At 47.4% G+C, this 27,736-nt stretch overlaps 1 long non-coding RNA gene across 1 annotated transcript; it reads right to left on the reverse strand.

Annotated features, from left to right (window-relative positions):
• Positions 1 to 27,736, reverse strand: LOC135907107 (uncharacterized). The gene is made up of 2 exons (XR_010565897.2): positions 27,171 to 27,736; positions 1 to 476 (listed from the first exon to the last, which is right to left on the reverse strand). It is a non-coding gene; the product is annotated as an uncharacterized lncRNA (long non-coding RNA).

Below are 27,736 nucleotides of genomic sequence, written 5' to 3' on the forward strand. Positions count from 1 at the left end.
TCAGTGACCGGAGCGAATGACAGTTGTTTTAATCGCCCTCTTCGGAAGGAATAAAAAGCTTCACACTGTCGAGGTCTGCGCCTTCACATGCATCGTCGTCATCTGATAATGAAGAGGAGGCAGTAGAAAGTGGACAGGGCAGGGGGGTCCTTGGGAGATGGCTTCGTCCACCCGTGTTTGCCGATGGCCCATCAGAGAGCCTGGGCGGGTGTGGAAGACTGGGATGGAGAGGGCCTCGATGAGATGGCCTGCAAACCATTGGAGGTGCTTCTGCTGGCGAAGCTGCGGGCCACGATGTGGACAACCACCTAATGTGCGAGTACGGAAAGACAGGAGGCCAGGGAATCCACGGCGTGGATGGCGGTGCCCAGTTCGGCCAGATCACTGTCTGCATGACCGAGCTGCTCGGCGGGAAGATTGTGCCGGCACTGGGGGTGTAAGTGGAGACTCGGAAGGTGGCGGCATGTTCGTCGTACCTGGGAGTCAAGAGCAATGAGAGCAATAATTAGCGAACTGTTAACGACTGCGCTAGCAGAAATATTTTATTAAGTAAAGGAAGGTTTCTGTCATCCCCCGCTGCTGCTTTCCTTTACAATACCTAGCGCTTCTAACAACTTACTAGTGAATTCCGTGACCTCCTATTTACCTGTATACACTTGTAACACTGCGGCGTCACGTTCGTGGACGCCGCCGCATACCGCAAGAACCTAACCTTCGCGGTGGTCGCGGTCTCATCAATGCAGTGGACCGTCAACGCCGCCACGATCTTCACCCGAGACCCCGAGCTGGTGGCTCAAGTAACCATAGCCTTGGCCGTGCTCGACGGCAAACGGGAAGTGCTCTACAGCGATTCCAGACTGGTCATTAAAGCCTTCAAACATGGCGTCGTCTCCTACCAGGCATTACGCATTCTCCGTAGCGGGGACCCGAGCACCGTCAAGCACCACACTCATCTGGGCGTCCATCTCGGTCGGGATGGACGGAAATCAAGGGTGTGCTAAATCAAGGAGTTTCTTCGGAAGTAGTCCAGAAAATTTTCGCGGCAGTGTGGGAACCCATCCGTTCCACAGAAATTGATGTTTGTCACAGAATAGGAACTAAGCATCCCTATGTGAAGAATATCATTGTAGGGTTTGTTCACCGAGAAAAGCGAAATGCTATTTTCACTAAAGCCAAGAGAGCATGTCTTTTTGCTAACCAAATTGGCTTGCAGTCCACCGATCCTACAGTTGTCAATGAAAACCTAACTCACCTTGGGAAACAACTTCTGGGTGCTGCTATAGCTACGAAGCATGATATTGGATGGAAGTACGTATGGACAAACAATGGCAAAGTTCTTGCCAGGTAACCAGAATCATCGGAGATGCTGAGAATAGCTGAACGCAATGATTTGGACAAAATGTGTCACTAAGTATCAAATTGACACCTCTAAATGGCTCAGTCTGCTACGAAATGGCTTGATATGACAGTTGTCATTACTATGATGCAGACAGATTTAATAATGCGGCCAAACATATTGGAAAGCATGTGAGTGCTTTTCATCTGAAGCATGCGCCGTATTAAAAACAAAATTTCTTATCTCGGCACGTTCCTTGATTCCTTAACTATAAAATTTGATGTGATATTGCTTTCCGAAACATGGCTCACTCCGAATGACACTCCTTCACAATTAGACTATTACACATATACCAGGACTACCAATCGTGGTGGAGGATTAGCTTTGTATGTGAAAGATTGTCTTACTCATGATGTCATCGATGAGGTAATTTTGTGATCACTAGCCTCGAATGTACTACAATCCGATTACCAAATATTACAGTTACTGCAGTGTATCGGCCACCCGCGAGCAGAAAGTCTGACTTTCTTGATACCTTTGAAAGCCTTATATGAGAGTTAAAGTTATTGCACGTGCCTTTTTTCTGATAGGTGACATAAATATCAACATAAGCGATGACGCAGCCACTGCGCAGTTTGAAACTATTCTGAACACCCTTTATTGTTCGAACGCTATTAGGCTGGCCAGCTGAATCACTGATCATAGCGCCACACTGCTGGACGTTTGCATCACAAATGCACCAAAAATAAGGTTGTTTCAGGCCTATTTTCACTTGACCTCAGTGATTACTTACCCGTTTTCGCCATTTTCTTCACTACACATAACAAACCTAATTACACCGCCAACACAACGTATCAAGTCATAGACCAGCTCACACTTGAGATATTTCGCTCGGAAGTAGTGCTTAGGAACTGGTCTCGTTTATGCAGAGCAGGATTCTGATCGCACGTATAGCGCTTTCTTTCGCTTTACCAAAACACGTTATGACAGCAAGTTTTCCGTGGTTTCGCACACACCAAACAAAAAGAAAATTCCAAAGCCATGGATCAGCACGAGCCTTCACAAAAGAATCAAAATAAAAAACATGTATCGTAAGTTTGTTCAAACACATGACCTAGGGGCTCTAAGGGATTTCAAAACGTATCGCAATAAACTAAATGCCAACACACGAAAAGCGAAGATTTATTATGATTGCCTATTAGCCAAGATTTATAATGATCCTCGCAAACTATGGAATGCAGTGAATAATCTGCGACAATTTGTGGAAAACAAAACGTCTTTCAATGTCAAAGCCCTCTCTCAAGACATGAGCGATGATGCAGCTATATCGGCTGTGAATGAATATTTTGCCCACTCTGGTGACTATTTAGCGCCTTCAGAAAAGAGTACACGGGAAAGAATCTCCCGTAGAGTGAGACAGCCTAACACAATTAGTTTAGCCCCCTGTGACACCTTTTGAGGTATAAAGCTCGATAAACAGACAACGTAACAATGTCGTAACAGCTTCTGATGAATTAAGAGTGGCACGTATGACTCATGTTGCGGGTCTCATCTCAGAGCCCGTGGCTCATATCAGTAACTACGTTCATTTCTGGTCTTTTCCGTTCCGATGTCAAGCTTGCACGTGTACGCCCTGCGCATAAAGGCGGTGCTCTAAATGACATTTCGAGTTACAGACCAACCTCTGTCTTGCCTGTTCTATCGAAGGTGTTTGAATCTGCCATAAATTGCCGACTAATGAGCTTTATTATTAAGTATAATGTTGATACAAGGCAGAAACATATTTAAACAACGCGCGCAGGTTCATGCGCCCCCTCAAGAGGACAACGGCGTATTGGAGGAAAAGACGACGACCAACTGATAAAAAGGCCGTTAGGCGATTCCTAGGACTATGTGCCTACTGCAGGCGTTTCGTCAAAAATGTTTCAAAGATTGCCGAGCCGTTAACGCGATTAACGAAAGAAGATAGGCCTTTCCTCTGGCAAAGTGAAGAAGAAGATGCATTCAATGAGCTACGACGGCGACTTCAAAACCACCCGGTCCTTGCGCACTTTGATGAGGAAGCGGAAACAGACATCCACAGAGATGCCAGCAATTTAGGACTCGGTGCCGTCCTCGTTCAATGGCAAAACGGAGAGGAAAGAGTGATTGCACACGCTAGCCGCACTCTTTCGAGAGCTGAAACCAACTATTCAGCCACCGAAAAAGAATGCCTCGCAGTAGTATGGGCCATAGGAAAATTCCGACCATACTTATACGGTAGACTGTTCCGAGCAACCAGCGACCATCACTCATTGTGCTGGCTTGCAAACCTGAAAGATCCTTCTGGATGACTTCCTAGATGGAGTCTGAGGCTGCAGGAATACGACATAACGGTCGTGTACAAGTCAGGGTGCAAGCACAGTGGCGCTGATTGTTGATCACGTGCGCCGGTCGAATCTGCTCCTGTGAAAGATGGACACGACTTTCCGTTTCTTGGAGCCGTGACCACATCTGAGATGGCCCAACACCAACAGTCTGACGCCGAGTTGCTCCTACTCATCAGGCACCTCGAGGGACACCCCGTCCATGTTCCGCGAGTTTTATGACGGGGATTGGCATCGTATGTGATGAAAAATGGCGTCCTGTACAAAAGAAATTTTGAGCACAGCACAGAGAAATTTGTACTCGTCGTTCCTTCAGCTTTGCGATCGGAAATCTTGGAAGCCTGTCATGATGACCCATCAGCAGGACACCTCGGAGTGAGCAGAACGTTCGCCCGAATTCATGCTAAGTACTACTGGCCAAAGCTATTGACTTCAGTACAGCATTATGTACGAACATGCCGAGATTGCCAAAGACGCAAAACGCCTCCAATAAAACACGCAGGCCTCCTTTAACCAATAGAACCCCCAGGAGCCCCGTTCGAACAAGAAGGAATGGACTTGCTCGGTCCTTTTCCGACATCGTCATCAAGGGAAACGAAAGATTGTAGTAGCCACGGATTACCTAACCCGATATGCCGAGACATCCTCTTTCATCAGTGCAATGGCTGTTGAAGTGGCTGAATTCTTTGTCACCAAGATAGTATTACGACACGGTGCCCCTGCAATTATTATCACGGACCGAGGAACTTCGTTCACAGCCGATTTGACGCAATCCATTAGGAAACTGGCTCACACCAGCCACAGTAAAACAACTGCCTATCACCCTCAAACAAATGGGCTAACCGAGCGATTGAACAGGACGCTGACCGATATGTTGTCAATTTACGTAGACTTAGAGTACCGTACATGGGACAAGATACTAACCTATGCAACATTCCCCTACAATACCGCATTGCAAGAGACCACTCAAGTAACGCCATTCCAGCTTGTTTTTGGTCGAACAGTTACTACACCCTTGGATGCAATGCTTCCTGTCAGCGACAGTACAGAACAGAGCCCTGACATCAGCGACTTTACACAGAGGGCCGAAGAAGCACCTCAGCTGGCGCGACATCACATTCAACAAAGGCAGCGCATCGACGCGGACCGATACAACCTGCGGCGAAGGGAAGTGGAGTATGCCCCAGGCGACAGAGTATGGGTGTGGACTCCCGTGCGGACGCGCGGCCTGTTCGAAAAGCTTTTGCGCCGTTATTTCGGCCCTTACCGACTACTTCGCCGCATCAGTCCCTTGGACTACGAAGTTACGCCAGAAAGACAAGTGAGCTCATCGCGATGCCGGCGTCACACAGAAACTGTACATGTGGTCAGACTGAAGCCATATTACGACAGGCAGTGAATATTCGACCAAACATCTATTCTGTGCCACATACCACTTTAGTATGGACAACAGCTTGTGAACGACTTAGTCGCTGTACGCATCGGGACGATGCGTTTTGGAAAGGGGATAATGATACAAGGCAGAAACATAAACAACGCGCGCAGGTTCATGCGCCCCCTCAAGAGGACAACGGCGTATTGGAGGAAAAGACGACGAAATGATGGCACGTGTTTTCGCCGCACGCACTTGCATCGTAGATGGCCGTTGTCAGCGTCTACAAGAAGAAGAAGAGATTAAGTGACGCTCGAGAGAGAAGGCATTCTTGATCTCCGGTTCAGAACGCGGCCGTCCTTATTATTTACCGCCAGGGCTACAATATAATAAACATAAGTCAGTACGCATCCCAGGATGGCAAGTCCACTTCATTAGTCCTATTAAACGTAAAAGAAGATACTGAACAATTTTGAAAAAAAAGCACTGTATACAGTTGAATTGTTTCTTGATCTGAGAAAGGCTTTTGATAGTATGAAACATGATATCCCAGAACAAAAGCTATTCGACTACGTTATACGCGCTCTTGCTCTTAAACTTATTAAAATTACTTATCTGCCAGAAAACAATATGTTAAAGTTGGATCCTTAACGTCAGCAGAAACTGAACTTAAGCAAGGTGTTCCACAAGGTTGAATCTTAGGACCTTACTATCTATAGCTTATATAACGATATATGTATTATACCTTACACGAAAAAACTAGTTATGTATGCAGGTAATACGAATGCTTTTTTAGTACTTAATCAATGAACATTGTCCAAGTTACTGTAACCAATTACTTAAAGCATTTGGAAGTGTGGCTGCATGAAAACAAACTTGCACATAACGCAAGCAAAACAAAATGTGTTATTTCGAAGCCTACGAACAAAACATGTATTTATCTGAAATTCTCCTTTCAAGAGACCACGTTAGAGTGCATTCGCATGCGAAAATTTGTAGGTGTTTGGTTCGAGAAACACATGTCGCGGAATACCCATGTGTCAATGCTTGCTTCTGAATAAGGCAAAGCTGTAGGCTACCTGTACAGGTTATCAAATCTAGTACCATTATGGCTGAAGAAAAGCTATATATTACTGCCACTTCTACTCTCGCTTGTCTTTCTGCGCACTGGTATGGGCAAAGACGTCTGCTCAAAACCTAAACAGACTCGAGGTATTGCACAAAAGTTCTTAGAATATTTGAAAACTTTATGGGCACCTTCGCGAACTACGTAGTCCTCAGCTGTTCATAAATCAGGATATTATTAGAGCAAGTGATCTTTATACATATAAATTACTACTTTTGTAATGAAGCAGACGCGCCCCTGTGTATGTGCCGTCTGAAGAGGAAGACGAAGGGCCGTGCCGTGATCTCGAGCGACCCCGTGCTTCGGACAGCCCTTGCAGTGCCTTGTTTTGCCTAGCGTTCCACAACGTCGTGAACGAGAATAAACCTCATCGCATTTGGTGGAGGTTGCTGAGATCCTTCGCCTCGTCCTGGAGCTCCGCACTCGAACCCTGCCAACAAGATCGCCTTGCACTATGCCTGATCCCGCCACCTCGTTGCCCGCCCCACCGGCTGCCACTGTCATCTGCGCCGGCGTCCCTCGTCAGCGCGACCCACCCATTTTCAGTGGGACCGCCGAACACGACGTGGAAGACTGGCTATCATCGTACGAACGTGTAAGTGCCCATAACCGATGGGATGACCAGTCTAAGCTGACCAACGTGCCGTTCTACCTCGCCGACGTAGCCAAACTTTGGTTCTTCAACCACGAATCAGACTTTACAAGCTGGTCCGCCTTTAAGACTCTGTTTGCAGAAGTGTTTGATCGCCCAGCTGTGCGTACGCTACGCGCTGAACAGCGTCTACGCCAGCGCGCACAGCAGCCTGGAGAAACATTCCCCAGCTACATCGAGGATGTTCTCGATTTGTGCAAGCGGGTCAATCCCAGCATGTCAGAGGATGACAAGATCAAACACATCCTCAAGGGCATCGAGGACAGCGCATTCCAGATGTTGCTGGCCAAAGGCCCAACTAGCGTATCCGTCCTCATTAACCTCTGCCAGAGCTTTGACGAGCTGCGCCGCCAACGTTCCATCGCCCGCCAGAACATCCAGCACGCCGATTCCGTCTCCAGCATCGCGGTTTCTACCGAATTCACCAACTCGACCCTCTCGCAGCATATCAAAGATTTTATCCGTGAGGAGGTGGCCAGGCAGCTCTCGCTGCTGCCTCACAGTGACGCACCTACGGCAGCTTTGCCTCCAACGCTGCAGGAAGCCATCCGAAATCACATATCTGAAGCGCTTCCTGCAGCTCCTACAACCCCCCCCACCCAACCCTATGAGTGTGCCGCTGACCCATACCAACTTTGCCAACCACCCTACGTCGCTGCCGCTCAGTTATGCAGCCGTGGTTGCACGGCCACCTGCGCAGACCGCTTCCTTTCCATCGCCCATGAATCCGGCTTCATTTCAAGTTGCCCGACCGTCACCACACTTTTTTCGTCCCACCGAGACGTGGCGCACTCAAGACAACCGCTCTATCTGCTTCGCCTGCGGCATTGCTGGCCATGTGGCACGCTTCTGTCGCCGCCGCGCCTCAACTGCGTGTACCAGCTTTGACAGGCCCCGCTACGCACCACAATACGCCGCCACGCCTCCATTATCACCGCGACGTCTCGACACTGATCGCCGGTTGGAAACTCGGCGTTCCCCTTCCCCTCGTCGGCGTTCGATTTCGCCCCTGCGTCGTCGAGTTCCCACTGAAGAGGGAAACTGACTGCTGCAGTTCCTGAGGCAAGAACTGCAAATACGTCGATTTTCTCAAGACCTCAATCTTCGCCGCAAAATGTAATTACCGTTTTTGTAGAGGGAGTACCAGCAGTGGCACTAGTCGATACCGGAGCAGCCGTTTCCGTCATTCACGAGGGCCTTTGCCGCAAGCTACGAAAAGTGACTACAGCTCGCTCTGGCCTGGTGCTCGCCACTGCCAGCGCGCAGCGAATCCACCCTTCAGCTGTATGCACGGCCCGTGTCGTCATCAACGACGTTCTGTACATAATCGAGTGTTTCGTGCTACCATCGTGCTCTCACGACCTCATCATTGGTTGGGATTTCCTGTCACGTCATCATGCTGTCATTGACTGTTCACGTGCAGAAGTGTCGCTTTTACCACTATGTGAATCACTGCCGACCAGCTCTCCTCACTTTGCCGACAAACTCACTGTTGATGCCGACACAACCGTACCTCCTGAGTCGTCGATGGCTGTTGTCTTTTCGTCTGATTCCGCATCTGACGCCACCGTGGTGTTCACGCCGTCCGATGTGTTTGCTCAACGCAAGGGCATTGTTCTTCCGTTTGCCGTGCTTACTGTAACCTCTGGCTCAACTGTGATGCTGGTCACCAACTACTACCAGTACCCGATCAGCCTACTGCGTGGAGAGACGGTAGGATACTTTCAAGCGGTCGACTACGTCGACGACTTCGATGTTCCTGCCGCCTCCCTCCGTCACCTTGACGCCATCGCTTCGGTCTCCGGCTCATCACCTTCAGTGGGTTTTGACAAGGCCATCGACCCTGCACATTCCCCATCTCATCGCCGCCAACTTCTCGCTCTCCTTCACAAGTTTGTCTCTTCTTTCGACTGTCATCAGACGTCACTGGGCCGTGCCACCGGTGTTTCTCACATCATCGACACTGGTTCCCACTCCCCCTTGCGACAGCGCCCGTATCGTGTCTCCGCCGAAGAGCGCCGAATCATCACGGAGCACGTGGACGACATGCTCCAACGTAAAGTCATCCGTCCCTCTCAAAGTCCTTGGTCTTCACCTGTCGTATTGGTGAGGAAAAAAGATGGCTCCATTCGCTTTTGTGTCGACTACAGACGCCTAAACAAGATAACGAGGAAAGACGTTTATCCTCTGCCTCGAATCGATGACGCTCTCGACTGTTTACAAGGCGCAGAATACTTCAGTTCCTTGGATCTGCGCTCCGGGTACTGGCAAGTTCCCATGGCCAAGCCTGACCGTCCGAAAACCGCATTCGTTACACCCGATGGCCTCTACGAATTTAACGTCATGCCCTTCGGGTTGTGCAACGCGCCTGCTACTTTTGAGCGTATGATCGACACCATCCTTCGTGGCCACAAATGGAAGACCTGTTTATGTTACCTCGACGACATCGTCGTCTTCTCAACCGATTTTCCGACGCACCTCGCTCGCCTGCATGACATTCTGACCTGTCTCGCCTCTGCCGGTCTACAGCTTAACCTCAAAAAGTGCCGCTTTGCTGCAAGCAAGCTAACCATATTGGGTCACGTTATCTCAAAAGACGGCGTCCTCCCGGATCCAGACAAGCTCCGCGCTGTTGCAGAGTTTCCAAGGCCCACGTCTATCAAAACCCTCCGAAGTTTTATTGGCTTATGTTCTTATTTTCGTCGCTTCGTACGCAATTTCGCATCCATCATGGCGCCTTTGACAAGTTTACTTTCCGCCAGTAACGGCATAGCAGCATGGTCACCTGAATGTGATGCAGCATTTCAGCAATTGCGCCACTTGTTGACCACACCACCGATTCTTCGCCACTACGACCCTGATGCACCCACGGAAGTCCATACTGACGCCAGCGGAGTTGGCCTTGGCGCGGTCTTAGCGCAACGGAAAGCTGGCTATGATGAATACGTCGTCGCTTATGCGAGCCGTACTCTAAAGAAAGCAGAATTAAATTACTCCGTCACAGAAAAGGAGTGTCTAGCGATCATCTGGGCATTAAGCAAGTTTCGCCCATACCTTTACGGCCGTTCTTTCGCCGTTGTTACTGACCACCATGCCCTTTGTTGGCTTTCTTCCTTGAAAGACCCGTCTGGACGCTTGGGACGTTGGGCGCTTCGCTTGCAAGAGTACGACATCCGCGTCATGTACCGCTCTGGTCGCAAGCACTCCGACGCTGATGCGCTCTCTCGCTCCCCACTGACGCCTGATTTGGCGTCGTTGTCAGCTTCCTCGTCCACCCTGTCACCGTTCACCATCCCTGACATGCTCACAGAGCAGCGCAAGGACCCATCCCTTGCAATGTTACTCGACTACCTTGCTGCTCCGTCTGATGTCCCTTCGACACGAGCACTGCGTCGCCAAGCAACCCACTTCTCAGTGCGGGACAACATTCTATATCGCCGAAACTACATGCCCGACGGACGCAAATGGCTCCTCGCTATACCTCGTCATATGCGCTCTGACGTCTGCGCGTCTTTTCACGCTGACCCCCTAAGCGCTCATGCCGGCGTCCTCAAAACTTACACAAGGTTGCGTCAGCGCTATTATTGGAGAGGCATGTACAACTTTGTGCAAAAGTACATTCAGTCTTGCACTACATGCCAACAAAGCAAAACACCTACACAGCGTTTCACAGGACCGTTGCAGCCGCTGCCATGCCCGTCTCGTCCGTTCGACCGCGTCGGCATCGACCTCTACGGCCCGTTTCCATGCAGCGGGCGTGGAAATCGGTGGATTATTGTCGGCGTAGATCACCTTACTCGCTACGCTGAGACTGCAGCACTGCCAGCAGCGACCGCCCGTGACGTTGGTTTTTTCATCCTTCGCAATTTTGTCCTTCGCCACGGTGCTCCCCGAGAATTACTGAGTGATAGGGGCCGTGTCTTCCTGTCGGAGGGCATCCAAGCCCTCCTCGCTGAGTGCAGGATAATTCATCGCAAATCGACCGCGTACCATCCCCAAACCAAAGGTCTTACCGAGCGCTTCAATCGCACACTTGGCGACATGTTGCGGATGTATATTTCATCCGACCACTCCAACTGGGACACCGTACTCCCCTTTGTTACGTTCGCGTACAACACCGCGACGCAAGCGACCACCGGCTTTTCCCCCTTTTTCCTTGTGTATGGCCGTGAGCCATCATGCCCTTTGGACACCATACTGCCGTACCAACCTGACGCTACAGAGTATACTCCGCTTTCCGAAGTCGCCAAATATGCTGAAGATTGCCGTTAGCTGGCACGTGCCCTGACTAGTGAGACTCAAGAACGTCAAAAGACAAGACATGACCGTGCTCATCAACCACCGCCCAACTTTGTTCCTGGTTCACTTGTGTGGCTTTGGATACCAGCCAACCTTCCTGGCCTTTCTTCCAAACTCCTGGCGCGTTATCACGGTCCATACCGTATAATCGAGGCCACTTCACCGGTCAACTACATCGTCGAGCCGCTCACCGTGTCACCAGACCTGCGTCGTCGTGGGCGAGAGACAGTACATGTCAACCGCTTGAAACCGTACTACGACCCGCTCATCTTCTCCGCGCCCTGAGTCGCCAGGATGGCTACGCTTAGCTCCCGGGGCATTGTAATGAAGCAGACGCGCCCCTGTGTATGTGCCGTCTGAAGAGGAAGACGAAGGGCCGTGCCGTGATCTCGAGCGACCCCGTGCTTCGGACAGCCCTTGCAGTGCCTTGTTTTGCCGAGCGTTCCACAACGTCGTGAACGAGAATAAACCTCATCGCACTTTATACAAAGAAAAGCCAGCTTTATCAGCATTCCTTTGATAGCTCCCTCAGATGATCTCGTCGAAATCAGTCCCATACCAGTTACTTTTTCCCGTACAAGCCACGGAGAATGTCTTCTTCAATACCAGGTACCAGCAATACTGAACAAATTCTTAATTTGTACCAATTTCGAACTGCCGGGATGTAAATTCAAGAAACTTGTTCGAGTGGTTCTTCTACTTTTAAGTAGAAGAACCACTCGAACACCAACATCTTCCTTTTGTTAGCTTGATATATATTACATTTTATGTATAAAATTATGTTTGTTGCTTTTGCACAAGTGTTTAGAAGGATTGTGTGACATCTGTATTGTGTGAAATTTTTTTTGTACACTATAAGGGTTACGTAGCGTGAACTATATTGTCACCTGGAGTGACGTATCAAGAACACAGTAGCAATACTGTGAAAGACTAACTTTTACTGGAAGAACCTGTGCCTACAAAAACAGGCTACACTTAAGGAACGGCGACAACGGTGAACACAGTCAGCCATCGTCAAAATCTGATCAGCGGGTCAAGCGCGTCGGCTTTTATACAACAGTCGTCAAACGTTCCAGAGTAATCGCTGGGACACGCGTGCCTTTCACAAAGTTCTACATTATTCGCGTCGCGCACACGTGCAATCAGATTACACAACGTTCGGTCACAGACAGCGGAGGGAACCATCGATAACATTCCAGAAACCTCCGATACATGCAGACGCGTCCTGCGCTGTGCGATAACATTTGGTAGGTGGTGAACCGTGGTCGCCTGATAAAGATAGGCAAGTACACGTGTCAATATTTTATGCCTACATTTTTTACAGTGTTTCAGGTGATTAGTTTTGCTATCTCCCGGCTGCTATTGAATGGGTCCTTGGCACTGTCAAGATGTCTGTGACATCTTTTCGCCCAAGAACCTCCGACTAGGTGTTGTTGGAAATAAACTTGAGTTTACTTGAAAAGAAAGCCTAGTTACATTTCTCTCATGAAATTTCCTAAAAGATGTGTTTATAAATTGCAGGTACTTTGTTAAAAAGACAATTTTTAATAGAGCGTCTTTAGAAATGAAAGTTACGTTTTATAGAGACAGTTATCACGTCAAGGGAGTTTGAAGGGACATTTTTATAAAGACAGTTTTCCCTACAATCTCTTTATACATTTAAGCGAGGTTCTTATCAAAGCGACTTTTAGTGAAAAGGAAATAGTCACTATTTGTGCTTTTCTAAAGGCACATTACAATAGAACGTGAGTAGGCATTAGTATAATTCTGCAAACGAGGTTTTGAATGCAACCCAATTCGACATTAATTTCTCTATGCATGTTTTTAGGAAACACGGAGGTAATGCTGATATCACTTAGAACATAGTTCCTAAATCATTATCAGCTCGTGTGGCATGCTGAAGAATTTTACGAATACGCAACTTGTCATACGTCTTCGTGTTGTTTCCAAACACCCTCCATGGATGTTCCACAATGATTTTCTTTGTATACATATAAATGTTTAATATCCAAGTTGGTTCCCAGTTGTTGATGGAGTGTTGATAACGGAGTTGTTTTGCGGTAGCGAGTACAATGCAGGTCGCGCACTGCAGGCCGTGCTATTGCAAGGTCACCCACTAGATTTGTAACGAGATAATCAGGTGCACACACTCCGCAATGCAAACAGTCTGCCCTAAGCTGGAACATGGCAGCACAGCAGCATCACGGTTTCCTAAAAAGAAGGAAAAGGTCAAAATCCAGTGTGACATGGTGCTAGAAGGTTGCTGCTCAGGCATCCGACAGGCCGCAGAATACAGCTGCTGCGCAGTGAGAGCAAGTGCTGGCCTCACAAAGCGCACAAGTCGTGCACCAAACATTGCTAAACTGGTTGCTAGCGTCCACTTTCTAAGAAACTATTTTGTAACAAAACAACTGTAAGCACCGAACACGGCACCGTCACCACCAGGTCCTCTATTTTCACAAGCCGAGGTGCCTCGAAAACGTTGAGGAGACAATCCCACAAGTGGTGGGCTGCAGGCCTGCAGCCTCGCGGCCACCCTCGGTTCGACCCCCTTCGCTGACCGCATCTTCCTCGGCCTCGAGCCCTCTACAACGCGCTCTACAACCTCGGCTGTAGAGTGCGTTCTTCCCTCCAAGTACAGTCTCCCAAGAAGGGGATGGGCACACGGAGGCCCGTCATACCTAGTTGTCTAGAGGGAATGTATTGACGTCGCTAAGCCATCTCAAGCTGCAGGGGTGCGCATGGTTCGGCAGTGGTCAAGGCGAAGTTGTTGGACGGACGGAATGTCACCTGCCCCTCGTGCATGCGCAGGCATTTGCAAGTGACTCGAAAGAAGGATACCATCAACGTCACTCCATTTGCCACGCCGGCACTGTACGGTCGGAGTGATGTTGGGATGCTTGATGGTGTTTGGAGGAGCAATTTAGCTATTTTTGCTGCTGTTTATGTGTATGCTATGTTGTGGCTGATTCATCGATAGAAGAAGACTTTCCAGGCACACGTGGAAACGTAATGTGTGAATGAAACAGGCAACCAGCCCCGTGCTTGCAAAGCCCACGCGTTTTCTTCGTCCCATGATGTGAACCTTTCCGCAACTTCTCTGCTAACTACGAGACAGTTAGCCGAGAAGTTAAGCAGAGAAGCTCAAGTTAATTTAACCAGTGATAGCTCGCATACTCGTCCCACTTTTTCAGCAATCCATTGATACAGGAATTGTGCCTGACGCTTGGAAAATCACACGCGTTATACCTATATTTAAATCTGCAGATTCTTCTGTCCTAATGAGTACGCCTTGCAAAATTCTGGAACACATCATATCATCAGCAATAATGAAGTACCTCAGTCAGCAGAACTTTTTTTTTTTGGAAACCAACACGGATTCTTGCGTGGCCGCTCCTGCGAAGCACAGTTATTTGAACTCGTGGCCGACCTGCACGGCGCTATACACCATTTAATGAGAATTGATGCCCCATTCATCCACTTTGCAAAAGCGTGCGACAAAGTTGCTCACAATCGTCTTATATTTAAACTTGGACATCTAAGCATAAACAGCAATGTCTTGACCTGTATTGTTAACTTTTTAACTAACAGACAGCAGTTCGTGACTGCCAATGAATTTTGTCCCGCACTAACCCATGTAAAGTCTGGTGTGCCTCAAGGTTCGGTGCTCGGGCCGATCCTCTTATTTACATTAATGACGTAAGCAGCAACATCACTTCTACAATTACGCTATTCGCGGACGATTGTGTTATTTGCAGAGCGATTACTGACCATCATGACACTAATGCTTTGCAGTCGGATCTCGACAAAATCGCTAAGTGGTGCGAACAATGGACCCACCTTTTATTCTATCGGTAACGTGGCCATTGAAAACGTTCCTGCAATCAAATACCTAGGTGTCCACATTTCTTCAGATTTGACATGGCACAAACACATTGAATATATAACCACCAAAGCATCCAAAATCCTCAGTTTCATTAGGCTTAACTTGTACTTTGCAAATCAGGCGACCAAACTCTTAGCATACACAACTTTAGTCAGATCACAACTAGAATATGCCGCTTTCATCTGGAAGTGGCATCAAGCTTATCTTGCCGATAAACTGGAATCACTTCAAAATAAGGCTTCTTGGTTTATCACAAGGAAATACGCTCGCTGCTCCAGCATCACAGATACTAAATCATCTCGAAATTTAAGCTCCCTTGAAAAGCGAAGACTTGTCACCCTGCTATGTCACTTTCACAAGCTCTATCACAATCCTTCACCGTTCACAGGATCTTATATCAAACCAGCCCATCGTATTTTCCCCCGATTAGACCACTGCCTCAAAGTGTAACCCAAGATAGCTCACACCAAACTTATGCGTCATTCGCCATTGTTCCTTGCCATTCATCATAGGAATAAACTACCTGCAGGAATCGTTTCCGAAAATAACTACGACGCATTTGTGAACAAACTGAAGTGCTGACTGTGCTGGCCCTTAATAGATTGTTATCAGAAGTGTATTCTTTTTTTACATTGTCTTGAGCATTGTGGTCCACCTGTGTACGTGTTCTCAAACACTTCTTTTATCCAGATGTGTTCCCTGTTTTCCTGAGCGCATGTTTGTTTATGCTTTTCTGATTTTTCACTGTGGTATGCAATATGATCACTTTATTGTTTTTTTAACCCCCTATGTAATGCCCGTAAGGGACCCCTAGGGTACGTGAATAAAAAAAACGTATTTATTCATATACTGTGACCGATTGTGGACTATGTTTCTATAACATGTAAAGGGGGAATTTCGGAGGAAGTTCTGAAATAATTGACGGTCATGTTGAGGCCTAAAGAAGTGTTTGTAGAATGTGGTAGCATATTGACAAAGTGTTGAAGCGCGCTTTTATTCAATGCAGGTGGCAAATTGTTGGGACAATATTACTATGGCGTAGAAAACACTTGTGAATTGTTGATAGGACATTTACAGAAAACCTCTGAAAATGTTTGCATATGAAGAATGTTAATTGCAGGTATCAAGAACAGCGTTTCTGGAGAGTTAGTCGGAAGCTGACAGGCAGCCTAATAACACGTTTCAAATTATTGATGGTGACCAATTGTTTCGAGGGCATTACTAGGAAGTTATTAAGAAGCCTAAGGACCATTGGGAGAATTTTAAAGCACCTCTGGTAGGTTCTCTCCACAATAGTCTTAAGACGACCCAAAAATGTTGCTAGAAACTTCTGTAAGGCAGATCAGGATCTCGCCCATTATACAACTCGGGTCTCTGTACATATATTTGTAAATAATATACGCCACTAGGCAGATGACCGAATAGACGAGCAGAACAATAAAGTGAAATCAGCTGCAGGAAAGTGAACTCGGCATCAATAGCAGCTGTGTATAACCTAATACATGAAGGGGCCAGGAATTCACCTAAGCGTGCAATAAACTAGCAGCGTTAAAGCACAACGAAGCACAGAAGGGAAGACAATTCATTAAACTTTGAAGAAAGCTTCGATTATAGGAGAAATACACCGCGAGGTGTCCGGCTTGCGCGGAAAAATTGCAATAAAGCTGGTTCTTGTGTTATATTAGGCAATGCCGTGATTTAACGTGCATTGCCGTTATATTAAGAACGTTTGCTCCTCCACCGCTACCTGTAACAGGATGCATGCGGAGTCGGTAGAATAGTTCCTCTAAGCTCGAGTGCTCTAGACTCGCAGCAGTGGTTCGACAGTTGGGCTAGTTTTAGAACGGGCAATGGAGCGTCACAATATCCCTGGTAGCCAAAGAAAAGTTCATGAACATATGCATATTTGGCTTTATCTTTTCAAACTACAACATAATAAAAAAATGACGCGATGGCATGTAGAAATAAAAGGTTCTGTTGTTGTTTTCTTTTACTGGTGTCATTTTTCGTATGATATTGCTAAATTTGAACCGCTAACAGGTGGCTCTTTCGCTGTGGTGATGTTGGCGACGGACTGACGCGTTTTCCAGGGCTGCGTGGCGGCGACGGAAACAAGTTTTCTGGGCATGCTTTAAGCTTGCTTCAGTTTTTTATTTGCTTATTATTTGCGTCTTTAAATAATAATTGCGTAGTTTTCTTTTTTTCGCTCTCTTTTTCATGTGCGCGTTTGTTTCGTGTGTATTTGGTTTTGCAGGATAGTCAGAGCATCCTTTCGCGCCACGTGCTTCAACACGTGCGACCGTGTGGGCCGTCAAATCTTTATAGCCTTTAAATAGTAGTTTGAAAGTGGCAAGACTAATAGCCATTAGTGGTTTTACTGTGTGTGTGCATTGGTATCAGGGCTATTGCTTTGGTCGGAAAGTGAGAGCGTGGCCGCGTGGTTGTATGCGCGCGAACACGTGTCATACCTTAAGTCTGTGCGGCATTGATTGCTTTTTAAAACATTGGTGAGAATTACTTTACGGCATTTTAAGGATTTAGATCCTGTGCGTATCGGCCTTTGCTAGAAGGCACGTGCTCTGTATTATTATACTATTGTAGTATTCTAGTATTTGCATTAGAAAGAGGCATACAATACATGACAAGAAAGCCGGGAAAGCATGTAGTGTGCTGGGGGTCCCTCAAGGCAGATGAGGGGACGGTTGAGAATGGAGAGGGAATCGAGTCAATTTGCACACACTGATGTCAATGCTAGGCTAAAGAAAATGGAGCATTTCCAGCATGAGCTTGTGAAACAGGTCGAATAGCTCAAAAATGAGCTAAATATGGAGCGTAATGCATGGAAGGCGGTGGAAAAAAGACTTCAAGCAGCCGAGGAAAAGCTGTACAAGGCCGCCATGAATGATTGTCACAAGAATGGTGATGACAGTGCAATGCAGTCTGCCGACGTCACAGGAGAGGGAGGGTCAGCAAAGCGCGTGGAATGTGCGCCACATGGAGAGGGGATAGCTTGAAAGAGCTGCACCTACCTTGGGACCGGTACAAAGAAAAAGCAGGAACGCATGTGTCAATGCCCTTTGGCAAGTCCAAATCACGCCGAAAAGGATGAGAAATGGAAGAAGGGAGAGGCCTCGGCCGCAGCAGAGAGTGAAAGGGTCATAATCGCCGCCACTCAAACCTGGCTAGGTGTTCAGCGGCAATTGTGGAGAGGATGAACGGTGACAAAATAGTGGAGGTAGGCAGATTTCCAGGACGGACATTGGGTGCGGTCATGGAGCGAACGAAAGCAAAGCTCGCGGAAAATGTTCCCGGACTCAAACATGTTTAAGTACCAGGTGGGTTAAATAACACCCTAAACAGGAAAGCGACAGGAGTAGCCCTGCGCTTGGCAAAGGAGGCAGACGACTGGCGCGAGCTATCCCCTCAGGTGCAGATCGTGGTGTGCACAGTGCCGGAGGTGCCTGTACGTGAAAGCAACGTACAAAGAGCCGTAGTTGCACAATGAGCCGAGAGAAAGGTTTCGAGGTTGTCGAAGTAAACAGGGAAGTGAGAAGGTGTGATGGTTTTGAACGAGGCGGGAAACACTTCAATTACAGGCTTGTACGAGAAGTGGGCTGGCGACTTGCAGGTCGCGCGATTCCTTTTTAGGAGGCCATGGCGCTCAGGACGTCATTGTAGGTAGTAATGAAGAAGGTCCCCTAGAGGAACCTCAGAACACCATCGCGTTCAATAACAGAAAAAGGAGGAAAACAAGAACGAGAGCTCCCCATGCAATAAGCTAGATAAACATGCAGGACGGCAAAAAAAAAAGGAAAAGTGGGCACAGGTTGAGGAGTAGTTAAATGGAGAACAAATGGGGGTGTATAAGGTTACAGAAATGCGCCTTAGAGACTCGGAAGAGCCGCCAGAGACAGAATTATGTTTGGGAAGGGTGCAACAGAACTAAATAGGGAACAAAGTGAAGGGGAGTCTGATTGCTCATCTCTGAGGAAGCCAAATGAAAAAGAGCAAATTCAGAATGTCAAGAGGATTTTTGGTTATCAGGTACAATGAGCGGAAAGAAAATTTGGCTGGGCGTAACGTAACCGGAAGTAATTTCACAAAGAAGTATCAAGAGTTCGTGCAATGCCTAAGTGCCGATTTTAAGGGTTTTGTAAATGATGCCAAAATTATCTTATTAGGGGACATGAATGTCCATATAAAGGTTCTAGATGGCAATAGCGACAACAACGGGAAGTCAATGGTAGATCTTTGGGCAGAACATAACCTCGTTATCGTGAATACAGGACCTAAGTGTGACTGGCAGACAACGTGGGAAGGGGGAAATCGGCAATCGACCATTGATTACTCTGTCTGGTGACAGAAAGAATTTATGATAAGTTCTGAAAAAATGATCATTGTCGAGGAAGGGCACAGCAGGATAGGGATTGACCATAAACGCATCACTTTGAAAATGGGAAGTAGAGCAGGGAGCGCGAAATTGCCAGTCCAAATTTGAAAACTTAAGAAATAACAGTTATAGTCCCAAAAGCTCATGAAATTGGCAAATGGTCATGCCAAGAGTGGGAATATAGCGAGCTTCTAAGTGTAATAACGACAGAAATACGGAAAGGCAAAAAACATGTTCGTTGGAAAGGAAAAAAAAGAAAAAACGAAAAGTGGGTGGAACAGGGATATACGAGAAGGAATCGCTGAACGATAGAAAGCATCCTGACAGCACAGGCAGGCAAAGAAGGCGCAGTTGTCGGAGGATGAAGTGGCCACTAACTGGGAAATATACCGGGAGAAAAAGTCTATGGTTCAGCTACTGGTGCAAGCAAAGGGGAAAGTGAAAGCTGGTTGTCAGAAATACGTGAGAAAAAGAAAGCCGCACGTAGAATATTTTGGAACCAGACAAAATTATTAGGCAGGAAGTCTGGAACAATACAACCACATATCCTAGATGAAGGTGGAAACAAACTTGAAAGTAACCCGGCATTAAATTACATCCGAAAAATAACAGCCGAATCTTTGGAAGGCAATGAGAAGGTTGTATTTGAAGAAAAAAGAGCATGAAAGAGAACCAGATGGGAAAGGAGCTGGTGCTGACAAATTTAAACTGGAAGAAAGCCGAAGAGAAAATTCCGAAGCGCACAGCCACAGGGCTAGACGAGGTTCCCGTTAGGTTGAATAATGAACTAGGTGTAAACAGAAGGGAAGCCGTCTTGAAAGCAATAGATAAAACTCCAAAAGATAGACGAATACCAGATATTTGGCGACAAAGTAGAATGAAATTAAGTTACGGTATAAGGAGGAGAAAGAATTCACTCGTATAGACCGTTGCCCATTGCATAGGCAATATGCTGGTTAGCAATGCAGGTAGTTGGTTAAAAGTGCAAGCATGGGCAGAGAATAATGGAATTTTCCGAGCACTTCAGAATGGCTTTAAAATAGGTAGGAATATTGACGATACCGTATTTGTGTTTACTCAGTTTTTTGAAATATCAAAAGCAGAAACGAGACAGTCATATGTGGCCTTTTTAGACTATAAAGGACGGTAGGACAACGTAGCCCACAAAATTTTGTGGGGTATTCTGCAAAGGCAAAGCTTAGGAGACGATTGTCGAGAGCTTTTGAGAGAGATTTAGCTGGAAAATACCATTTGCGTTGAACGGGAAGGGATTAGGAGAGAGGAGAAAGTTGATATCAACAAGGAACTGAGGCAAGGCTGCGCTTTATCCCCACTGCTGTTTATGATCTACATGGTGAGGGTGGAGAGGGCGCTAGAAAGAAGTAATATCGGGTTTAATCTCTCATGCAAACAGGTGGGTACAGTGGTAGAGCAGGAGCTTCCACGTTCGCTTTATGCGGACGACATTCTGTTGCTAGTTAACAAGAAAAGTGATAGGCAACGTCTGGCTAATATCTGGACAGGAAGGTGAAAAGGTAGGTCTGAAATATAGCGTTAAAAAGTCAGGTGTTATGGTATGCAGTGAAAATAGCGAACATACAGTGACAATACAGGACCAGGAAATACCTCGGGTAAAAGAATATAAATACTTTGGTATAGGGATACAAGAGTGCAACAGATATATGAAAACAGGAAAAACAATACCAGTAAAGGGGAAGACAAATTCAGCCAATTATGAAACACAGAGCTCTATGAGGATACAATCGGTACGAGGTGCTCCGGGGTATGTGGAAAGGTGTTGTGGTTCCAGGACTAACATTTGGAAATGCATGCGGTTTTTTGTTTGATATCAGGGGTACAATCAGGACTCGATGGCAACCAAAGGTTAGTGGGACACCTCGCATTGGGCGCTCACGGGAAGACTACAAATGAAGCTGTGCAGGGTGATATGGCCTGGACAAGTTTTAAAGTGAGGGAAGCTCACAATAAAACTAATTATGCAGTACGACGGATGAATAAGGAAGAAAGTATATGGGCTGGGAGAGTGTTCAGGTATTTCTGCAGCAATAACATTGATTCACAGTGGAGGAAAAGATCTCGGAAGCTTAGTACTAAGTATGCGGCCTTGATAGGGAGTAACATGGCAAAAAAGAACGTCACGTGGCAAAGCAGAGGCTGAGATAATCTCAGGGGTGGCGGCAATGGAAAATAAACCTGCTGTGAGTAACTATACTTAAGAGGGAAAAATGAAATCAGGAAACAAACAATTTATGAGAACTCAAAGGGAAGCTCACTACTTTTCGAAGAGAAATCAGGGTGCCTTAGAACACGCACTTGTATAGCGCGATATAAAACGGAAGAAAAAGCACGTGCTTGCCGCGGTAAACCTAGGGAAACGATGGAGAACGTCTTATTAGAATGTGAAGATGTCTTGCCAGTGGTCGATTTTGGCGCCACTGACCTCCTTGAAGCCCCTGGGTTCAACGAGAGAAGGGGAAAAGTAAGCATGTCCGCAGTAGAGATTAGTGAGAGGCCATTGGAAGATTAGTGGAACCAAAGTAGGGAAACTACAAACAACGGAGGCGCAGAAAAGAAAGTTCACAATAAAGGTTTAGAAACTTTGGTTATTGAAATTCATCGTGGGAATTTTCCCTTTCTTTACATAGGTAGTACATTGGAAAATAAAATAACAGCAGCTTGGTGGTGCAACTCACCGCCCGGTTCCAAAGGGGACGCTCATAACATCCATCCATCCTTCGGCTGCCATTCTGTTCGTCTGCTCATGCCACTCGCTGCAGAAGTGCACCCCTCTACTGCGCGCGACAGAATTAGGTTTCAGTTGCGGCCAGCGTGGCGGCAGCACGGGGAACAGAGAAGGCCACAAAGCGTATTGCCCGGCAGTGTGGTGCGCCAACGCGGGAAGAGAGAGCATAGCCGCTTTGTTCCGCTTCGCAGAGAACGAGAAATAAACGCGCTTTCTACAGGGAATCTGTACACATCTACTCCGCCATAGTTTCTTTCGTGTCGTAGAGAGAAAACCCAATGCCGCGGAGTAAAGCGAAAAGATTACATCTGCTTTGAAATGACGCATGCAGTAGTCCCCAGAGTGGTCGCTCGGTATAGTGAAAATAAGCATAAAAAGTAAGCATCAAAACCATATGATCTGTGATAAGGCACGTGGAAACAATGGAAAGCATGTAATCTGATCTTCCTCGTAAAGATAAGGGTTGCGTAAGCCGCTCCGATTGGGAACGTACCAGCAGCAGAAGTGACGTCACCACACTTGCAGGACCCAGTAATTGCTGCCAGAGAAAACAAGTGCGAGCCCACCGAGACGACTAAGAGCTCCGTCAAGCAGGGAACACTGCCGAACGACTCAAGTACCAGAAAAACATGTTCAAAAATTTAACAGAGCGAATGCGAAATTGTTCGGCGCATTTCGCTTGCCTCTGGTGTACGCTTCGGAGGTCTATGGTGTAGCGGCGCAAGGAAAGTCGCAGGCCATTTAACGTTTTTGGCTAATAATTAGGCAAGTACATGTTTTCACGTGGTAGTGACGTGTAAAGAACGCAGTAGCGATACTGTGGAAAACGAAACTAACTTTTATTGGGCGAACCTGTGCCCATAAAAACAGGCTACACTTAAAGAACGGGGACCGCGGCTGTCATAGTCGGCGAACGTCAAAATCGGATCAGCGGGTCAAGCGCGTCGGCTTTTATACACCAGTAGTCGAATGTTCCAGAGTAATCGCAGGGACCTGCGTGTCTTCCACAAAGTTCTAGACCATACGCGTCGCGCATACATGCAATCAGATTACACAAGGTCTGGTGGCAGACAGCGGATGGAACCATCGTTTTTTGCCAGCTCTCCCTTTTTCACCGTGTATCCAGTGGTGAAAATAAAAATCATGATGATAATGATAACAATCCAGAAACTTCCTATCATGCAGGTACGTCCTGCGCAGTGCGATAACATTTGTTAGGCGGTGAAACGTGGTCACCCGATAAAGATAAACAAGTACACGCGTCAATCTGATGTCAACACGTAAAAATTTTCAGCCACGTCGCCATGAATAATATTTCCAGGTGTCGGCAGCTTCGCAGCTTCGCTGTCCAACCAGCTTCACAGCATGGTTTAGTTTCGTAAACTTTTTATGCAGTTGAGAAGCCAGTCGCCGCTATAACCTAATTAAAACAGCTATGGGGTGAAAGAAATGGTCTTACGTACGTGGTAGTGTGTAAGCTTGTATTGTGTAAAGACACTGAAGCTGCCTAGTTACAGTCGCTCCTGAATGCGGCTGACCAATTGAATATTCTGGGCAGTTACATCTCGTCCACTGCTCTTCATTTTCTTGAGGAATAGAGAACGAAGAATGTGTCTTTGCGGAGGAAGTTTGAATGCGTGTTGCACAGGCGAGTTGGTTTGGTTGGAGAGCATTGCGCTGGCACCTCGACAATTCCACCCGCCAGGTGCTTCGTGAGGTGCGGAAACCGACTGAGCGCATTGCCCGGGCGCGGAAAGCTCAACAAGCGCTGTCAATTCTTCGCGTTGTCTGCCATGGCGCCATGTGACGTGACGAAGCGAAATATTTCGGTGCGCCAAGAAACTGCCTGCTTCTCTGGTCTATCAGATGTTAATCTGCGATATTCGTGGTTGTCAACCAAGCGGCCGAGCAGATTTCGCTCAGAACGAGCGAATGCACCGGCGAAGAGTGTCGCGCGGCAGTGCTCTCCGCGCAGGGCTCTGCAACGACACTGGCCTCGGCGCTATAGCGTCTCGCTTCGAGTCACGCGTTGCGGAATTAGCACTGGGCTTTTTTTGACACTACACATCACGAATTCTGTGCAGTAAGAAATGCTCGCGCCCAGCTTTCCAGCGTATCTGTACTTTTAGAAGGTGGTTTTCCGTATCAGGCATTCTGCAGCATTTGGAAGATAAGAATAAAAGGTTGAACGTACTTATCCATCCGTGTCACAGAGTAGAGAAGTGAATGAGACTTAGTGGATGAATTTAGCTACAAGAACATGATCAGAAAGATGATAATTCAGCAGTTTAAAAGAACTGAATTACCGAACCTGTGACTTCAACATAGTACCAGTTCAATTTAGAGCTGGCCTTGTTAAACGTTTGTGCCATACCTTATAGGGGTATTACTCAAGTTCGCGCGTGCGCACCTGACGCTTCTCTGGATCGCACAGCGCCGGCGGAGCGGCAGTCGCTCGCTAACACTTTCGCAGCAGCCCTAACAGTCAGGGCTTTGACACCTAACTCACGGTTCGCAGTGAGTTGCGAACACGGCGGGTTCTGGCCAGGGGGACACCACCGCACGCCGTCCCCCTGCTGTGCTCGGCCTTTTTGAGCGACTGGCCGCCCCACGGCCCGAGCGCGGATCCATTCTGGGTGAGCTGACCTCTTGTCAGCCTCTTTTGTGGTTTCCAACATTCTGCGGTTTCTGTCGCCTCAGACGTGCGGAACGCTCCGCCACTGTGGTTTTGTATTTGTGGTTGCTGTTGGTCCTTGTTAGCACTTGTATCTTAAGGTGAATAAACACCTTAAGTCGAGACTCACCCTGTCCCCCTGGCCTGAATCCGCCGTGGTGGCAACTCACTGCGAACCGCAGGTTTAGGGTCACAGCTCTGACTGTTAGGGCTGCTGCGAAAGTGCTAGCGAGCGACTGCCACTCCGACGGCGTTGTGCGATCCAGAGAAGAGTCAGGTGCGCACGCGCGAACTTGAGTAATACCCCTATGACCTTTAGCATTTACCCCGCACCAAATATAATCAGGCCAATTCGATGGAATGAAATCACTGCTTTGCGAAACAATACTGACACTTTTTCGAGCAATAGTGTTGTGCGTGAGCGTGTAAATTATTACCCGATTTTTTCGAGACTACAACCCCAGTGAAGATGACTCCAACACCCCTGAATCGCTGTCTCGTCTGTCAGGTTGTAAGAAATGCGCTGTGTTCATACTTTCCACCAGCCTTGCTTATCGATAATCTATTTTCGTTAGTCTTCACAAATACCTGCGGCGAGAAAACTTGTGCGCTAGTAGAATGGTCCAACGCAAAGCAATAGAACAGAACTTTCGCTATTGAGAAATCGTAACAAGGTTTATCATGTACTTGTACGCCTATATAATGTTCAATTGTTATTGTATGCACGAGATGCTAAGCACGGGTATTTAGTCTTGTGTGTTCGTTCTCTCCCTTTGCAAGATTGCCAATGAAAATATGAAATAATGCACATTTATATGCCTCCTGTCATGACATGTTGTCATGGCAGCAAAACAGTTGCCATGGCGACACGCTTGATATTTTAGTTAGTTATTGACTGAGAAAATTGGCCTAGCAGGCACCAGGGGAAATTGCTGCTCATAGAGCAATTCGCAGTTACCTATAGAGTATAATGTGGCAGGTTCCCTAACCGCTGCCACGTAGGCTTCGCCTGTTCTTAGTGTCCACACATACTGCCGAATATATTTCAAACCTACGCAGTGTGCTGGAAGCTTCGCGTGACTTCAAATGATATCCTAACTACCGCTGCTCATCTGAGCATCGTGAGAAGTTGCAGAGGGTCGACAAGAAACGACGGAGGGACACTGACCCGCTCCTCATATGGTTAATACGGCTTCACATGCGCAGAGATTACCGTGATGGCTAATGCCTTATTTCATGCGTGTCAGCAAGGCAGTGATTTCGGTTGCTGATACTGTGGCCTCAGCGCGAGATGACACTAAGCGAAGGCCGACTTTAACAATAAGATTTGCTGCCACAACGGTGAGAATTACAATCGAAATAGGTAGTTTGGGCTCGGCCATGTTGCTAAGCCGGTAAACAAGCCGGCAAGCAGCTGCAGCCTGGCTACTTCGGGCGCATGCACGAAGTAGCCAGGCTACTTGAAATTCCTTGACAATTTTAGATATCCGCGACGAGTAAAGAAAAGACAACCCTATTTTATTATTATCAATAAATTTCTTTTTTGTACTTCCATGGTAATGACGCCGCTATGGCGCTATCCCTTGCAATGCAATGCAGCTCCTGAATTGTGCAGGAAGGCGCGCTCGTAAACTACACCTGTTACAATTACCCTTCACACGTTTTGCTTGTCGACGTTTGTGTGAATTTGGTGACGCGGGTACCTTCAATATTTTAAAACCTGTTCAGTCAAAAGTAGTGATTTACGACCACCAGATAATTGCTTATTTGTTTTCGTGTGATTGCGCTGGTCACACGGGCTTGGCGTCCGACGATAGGGCCAGCACACTACACCTAAATATTTCGTCGACCTCCAAAGAAAGCATGTTCAGTGCAGGGGTGAGATCTCGACGCGCCTTTTCCTGCATCACTTTCCGCGCTGAGAGCTCGAAACGCCCATCAAGTCGAATGGCGGGCCATTTGAATATACAGTTCTTAGGGCAAGCCACCAAAACAAATATCGCGCCTTCGAGAACAAAATGACGTCACTTTTTGTTTTAACGGACATGGCGTCACGTTATCGTTTCTTCCGCCAGAAGTGCTCCCTCGTCGCACGGATGGCGCTAAGCTCCATGAACCGCCATGTTTGGAACGTGCGGGCTTTCATGGAAGCAACAATACCAGGTATATTTTACCTTGGCCATCAGTGCAGAGACGCACGCCCGCATCGCCTTTCGCGCCATTCCCTGCCAATGTCACTCGTGCACACAGTGCGTTAAAAGGAAGGGCGAAAGCTCTGAACTGAGGAGTGCGGCAGTTGACTTACCAGACCAACGGTTCACTTCCTCGTGACATTTGAATCGTTGTCAAGTGACCGCAGCTGGTCGACGGAAGCTCCGCAGAGTTAAGTTGGTCCGTCGGCTCGGACATCCTGGCAGGTGCACGGCTGTCAGTGGGCGCTGCGGAATGCTGCTACGGACAGAGGTGGGAAAGCGAGCGTGTCCGGACTGGCACCAGCGGCGAGAAAGTGGACGGTGACGCGGTCGCTTGCTGCAGACTGATACCGAAAAATGCGGTCTGTGACGTGAAGCTTGCGTGAGCAGTTGAATCTTGTGCGCCGCTTCGATGCGTCAGTATCGGCAGTATCGTAATCTGGCCTATAGAAAAGTACAAGAATGAGGCCTCTAAACAACTGAGCAACCACACCCATTACAGAAAACTCGACTCTAACCCGACTTCAGATTACAGCAATATTGTGTTAAGCACAATAGCGGAGCTCCGGTCCAGGGAACTAATCACGCAATCTGAATATCGCTTCATGATGCCCAGGAACAAAACAGCAGGCCGCTTTTATCTTCTTCCTAAAATACATAAAGTCCCGGTCGAAGAAAT

Source organism: Dermacentor albipictus, chromosome 7, assembly GCF_038994185.2.
Source record: "Dermacentor albipictus isolate Rhodes 1998 colony chromosome 7, USDA_Dalb.pri_finalv2, whole genome shotgun sequence".
In the NCBI taxonomy this organism is placed as follows: domain Eukaryota; kingdom Metazoa; phylum Arthropoda; class Arachnida; order Ixodida; family Ixodidae; genus Dermacentor; species Dermacentor albipictus.